The sequence below is a fragment of the Hemiscyllium ocellatum genome, chromosome 27 (genome assembly GCF_020745735.1).
Source record: "Hemiscyllium ocellatum isolate sHemOce1 chromosome 27, sHemOce1.pat.X.cur, whole genome shotgun sequence".
NCBI lineage: Eukaryota > Metazoa > Chordata > Chondrichthyes > Orectolobiformes > Hemiscylliidae > Hemiscyllium > Hemiscyllium ocellatum.
Genome location: NC_083427.1, coordinates 406445 through 411963, shown reverse-complemented (window position 1 = coordinate 411963; position 5519 = coordinate 406445).

Below are 5519 nucleotides of genomic sequence, written 5' to 3'. Positions count from 1 at the left end.
TGTTGCATCTGCAACATAGCAGTTTACATTTGCCTTAAAAGTAAGGTAAAGTTACTGAAATAAGTTAAGTCAAGGCTACCTTCTTAAAATATTTAGAGGGGATCTGGTCTGGCCTGGTCCATACCACTTGTTCGTGGGACCTTTATCAAGACTTCTTAGAGTCCAACTGAATCAATCCGGTGGCTCCCTCTTATCATCACTCCAAATTAAATACCTGAAAAATTCCAGTCGAGTTGTCAAGCATTATTTTTCCTTTCGTAAATCCATGCCGACTATATCCAATCCAGTCACTGTTTTCCAAGTATCCTGCCCTTTGATCTTATCATGGATTCAAGTATTTTCCTGACTACCGATGTCAGCCGCCCCCCCCCCCCCCCCCCCCCCCCCCCCCTTCATTGTCCAGTCTGTGACTCTGTTTTCACTCTGCCCTTTTTAAATCATGTCCTCACCCACAGGATGGACTCAGCAGAGATGGTGGCACGGTGGTACTAGTTTGGGAGGGAGTTGCCCCTGGAAGGCCTCAACATTGACTCCTGACTCCCCCCCTCCAATTGGGCCTTATGACATTTGTGCAAGCCTAGGAAAGGAAACCTCCTGCTGCCTACCATGTACTGAACCCTGAGCCACCTCTGCTGCTGATTGAGTGCTCCTCCATGTTGAACACAAGGTGGAGGAAGCACTGCGGGTAACAAGGGTGCCTTGGTTGGGGGGTGGTTTCAATGATCATCGGTGAAAGTAGCTCAGAAGCACCATGGCTGACCAAACTATTTTAGTCCTAAAGGACATTGCTGCCAGATTGGGTCTGTGGCAGTTTTTTTTAACAATTAGTGAAGGAGTAGGCCATTCAGCCTTTAAGCCAGCACCACCATTCATTATGATCATGGCTGATCATCTACAATCAGTGTCCTGTTCCTGCCTTATCCCAATAACCCTTGATTCCACTATCTTTAAGAGCTCTATCCATCTCTTTCTCGAATGTATCCAGAGACTTGCCCTTCAGTACCTTCTGGGGCAGAGCGTTCCATACACCCACCACTCTCTGGGTGATGAAGTTTCTCCTCAACTCTGTTCTAAATGGCCTACCCCTTATTTTAAAACCATATCCTCTGGTTCTGGACCCACCCATCAGTGGAATCTTGCCTCCTGCGTCCAGAGTACAGGAAATTCGACGTTTCGGGCATAAGCCCTTCATCAGGAATGAGGAAAGTGTGTCCAGCAGGCTAAGATAAAAGGTAGGGAGGAGGGACTTGGGGGAGGGGATGGAGATGTGATAGGTGGAAGGAGGTCAAGGTGAGGGTGATAGGCCGGAGTGGGGTGGGGGCGGAGAGGTCAGGAAGAAGATTGCAGGTTAGGAGGGCGGTGCTGAGTTCGAGGGAATCGACTGAGACAAGGTGGGGGGAGGGGAAATGAGGAAACTGGAGAAATCTGAGTTCATCCCTTGTGGTTGGAGGGTTCCCAGGCGGAAGATGAGGCGCTCTTCCTCCAACCGTCGTGTTGTTATGGTCTGGTGATGGAGGAGTCCAAGGACCTGCATATCCTTGGTGAAGTGGGAGGGGGAGTTAATGTGTTGGTTGGGTTGGTCGGTCCGGGTGTCCCAGCGGTGTTCCCTGAAGCTTTCCGCAAGTAGGCGGTCCGTCTCCCCAATATAGAGGAGGCCACATCGGGTGCAGCGGATTCCTCTATATTGGGGAGACGGGCTGCCTACTTGCATATCCGCTGCACCCGATGTGGCCTCCTCTATATTGGGGAGATGGGCCGCCTACTTGCATTGTCTCAGCCTGCTCCTGCCCCACCGAACTCATCTCCACATACCTCGACACGGTTCTGTCCCCCTTAGTCCAAGGACTCCCCACCTACGTTCGGGACACCACCCACGCCCTCCACCTCCTCCATGATTTTCGCTTCTCCGGTCCCCAACGCCTTATCTTCACGATGGACATCCAGTCCCTGTACACCTCCATCCCCCATCACGAAGGACTCAAAGCCCTCCGCTTCTTCCTTTCCCGCCGTACCAACCAGTACCCTTCCACTGACACCCTCCTTCGACTGACTGAACTGGTCCTCACCCTGAACAACTTCTCTTTCCAATCCTCCCACTTCCTCCAAACTAAAGGAGTTGCCATGGGCACCTGCATGGGCCCCAGCTATGCCTGTCTCTTCGTAGGATATGTGGAACAGTCCATCTTCCACAACTACATTGGCACCACCCCCCACCTTTGCCTCCGCTATATCGATGACTGTATCGGCGCTGCCTCGTGCTCCCACGAGGAGGTTGAACAGTTCATCCACTTTACCAACACCTTCCACCCCGACCTCAAATTCACCTGGATTGTCTCAGACTCCTCCCTCCCCTTCCTCGACCTTTCCATTTCTATCTCGGGCGACCGAATCAACATTGACATCTATTATAAACCGACTGACTCCCACAGCTACCTAGACTACACCTCCTCCCACCCTGCCCCCTGTAAAAATGCAATCCGATATTCCCAATTCCTTCGTCTCTGCAGCATCTGCTCCCAGGAGGACCAGTTCCAATACAGTACAGCCCAGATGGCCTCCTCCTTCAAGGACCGCAGATTCCCCCCAGACGTGATTGACGATGCCCTCCACCGCATCTCCTCCACTTCCCGCTCCTTCGCCGTTGAGCCCCGCCCCTCCAACCGCCACCAAGACAGAACCCCACTGGTTCTCACCTACCACCCCACCAACCTCCGCATACAACGTATCATCCGCCGTCATTTCCGCCACCTCCAAACGGACCCCACCACCAGGGATATATTTCCCTCCCCTCCCCTATCAGCGTTCCGAAAAGACCACTCCCTCCGTGACTCCCTCGTCAGGTCCACACCCCCCACCAACCCAACCTCCATTCCCGGCACCTTCCCCTGCAACCGCAGGAAATGTAAAACTTGCACCCTCATCTCCTCCCTCACTTCTCTCCAAGGCCCCAAGGGATCCTTCCATATCCGCCACAAATTCACCTGCACCTCCACACACATTATCTATTGCATCCGCTGCACCTGATGTGGCCTCCTCTGTATTGGGGAGACGGGCCGCCTACTTGCGGAACGTTTCAGAGAACACCTCTGGGACACCCGGACCAACCAACCCAACCACCCTGTGGCTCAACACTTTAACTCTCCCTCCCACTCCACCAAGGACATGCAGTCCTTGGACTCCTCCATTGCCAGACCATAACAACACGACGGTTGGAGGAAGAGTGCCTCATCTTCTGCCTGGGAACCCTCCAACCACAAGGGATGAACTCAGATTTCTCCAGTTTCCTCATTTCCCCTCCCCCTACCTTGTCTCAGTCGATTCCCTCGAACTCAGCACTGTCCTCCTAACCTGCAATCTCTTCCTGACCTCTCCGCCCCCACCCCACTCCGGCCTATCACCCTCACCTTGACCTCCTTCCACCTATCACATCTCCATCGCCCCTCCCCCAAGTCCCTCCTCCCTACCTTTTATCTTAGCCTGCTGGACACACTTTCCTCATTCCTGATGAAGGGCTTATGCCCGAAACGCGAATTTCCTATTCCTTGGATGCTGCCTGACCTGCTGCGCTTTTCCAGCAACACATTTTCAGCTCTGATCTCCAGCATCTGCAGACCTCACCTTTTCATGCCTCCAGAGTGTCTAATGCTTTAATAATCTTGTACATCTCAATCAGATCCCCTCTCAGCCTTCTAAACTCAAGTGTATATAAGCCCAGTCGCTCCAATCTTTCAGCGTAAGATAGTCCCGCCATTCCGGGAATTGACCTCATGAATCTACGCTGCACTCCCTCAATAGCCAGAAGGTCCTTCCTCAAATTTGGAGACCAAAACTGCACACAATACTCCAGGTGCAGTCTCACCAGGGCCCTGTACAGCTGCAGGAGGACCTCTTTGCTCCTATGCTTAATTCCTCTTGTTAAGAAGGTGAGCATGCTATTAGCTTTCTTCACTGCCTGCTGTACCTGCATGCTTACTTTCATTGACTGATGTACAAAAACACCTAGATCTCGTTGTACAACTCTTTTACCTAACTTGACTCCATTTAGATAGTAATCTGCTTTCCTGTTCTTGCCACCAAAGTGGATAACCATACATTTATCCATGTTAATCTGCATCTGCCCACTCACCTAACCTGTCCAGGTCACCGTGTAATCTCCTAATGTCCTCACATTTCGCCCTGCCACCCAGCTTTGTCTCATCAGCAAATTTGCTAATATTACTTTTAATACTTTCATCTGTATCACTAATGTATATTGTAAACAGCTGCGGTCCCAGCACTGAACCTTGTGGTACCCCATTGGTCACCGCCTGCCATTCCGATAGGAACCCATTTTTCACTACTGCTCGTTTCCTGTCAGCCAGCCAATTTTCAATCCAAGTTAGTATTTTGCCCTAGACCATGTGCCCTAATTTTGCTCATTAGTCTCCTATGTGTGACCTTATCAAAGGCTTTCTGAAAGTCCAGGTACACTATATTCACTGGCTCTCCCTTGTCCATCTTCATAGTTGCATCCTCAAAAAAATTCCAAGAGGTTAGTCAAGCACTATTTCCCCTTCGTAAATCCATGCTGACTCAGACCTGTCCTGTTACTGTTATCCAAATGAGTCGTAATTTCATCTTTCATAATAGACTCCAGCATCTTTCCCACCACTGACGTCAGGCTAACCGGTCTATAATTCCCTGTTTTCTCTCTCCCTCCTTCCTTGAAAAGTGGGACAACATTAGCCACCCTCCAGTTAGTGAGGAGCCACTAAGAGGAAAGCAAATGTGCTTGACCTCATAGAATCATGGAGATGTGCAGCAAGGAAATGGACCCATTAGGCCAACTCTTCTGTGCTGGCCAGATATCCTAATTAATCCAGTCCCATTTGCCAGCACTTGACTCTTATCCCTCGAAACCCTTCCTATTCGTATACCCATCCAGATGCCTTTTAAATGTTGTAATTTTACCAGCCTCCACCATTTCCTCTGTTCCATACACACACCACCCTCTACATGAAAACATTGCCACTCGGTTCCCTTTTAAATGTTTTCCCCCTCACATTAATCCTATGCCCTCTAGTTTTGGACTCCCATAGGGAAAAGACCTTGACTATTCACCTTGTCCGTGCCCCTCATGATTTTATAAGCCTCGATAAGGTCACCTCTCGGCGTCTGATGCTCAGCCTCAATGTATTCAGTCCCTCGCTATAGCTCAATCCCTGGCAACATCCCTCAATCCCTGGCAACATCCTTCTAAATCTTTTCTGAATCCTTTCAAGTTTGGCAACATCTTTCCTATAGCAGGGGGACCAGAATTGAACATATTCCAACAGTGGCTGAACCACTGCCCTGTAAAGCTGCAATGTGACCTCCCAAGTCTTCTATTCAATGCCATCAAGGCATCCTCACCAGTCTGTCTTCCACAGATGCAAGCTTAAGAAGCACCAAAATATTTGCATTTGTGATGGTTAGTTTGGGGCATTTTGGCAGATTAAAACTGAGTAACTTGCACACAGTTATAATTTAGTTTGTTGCAA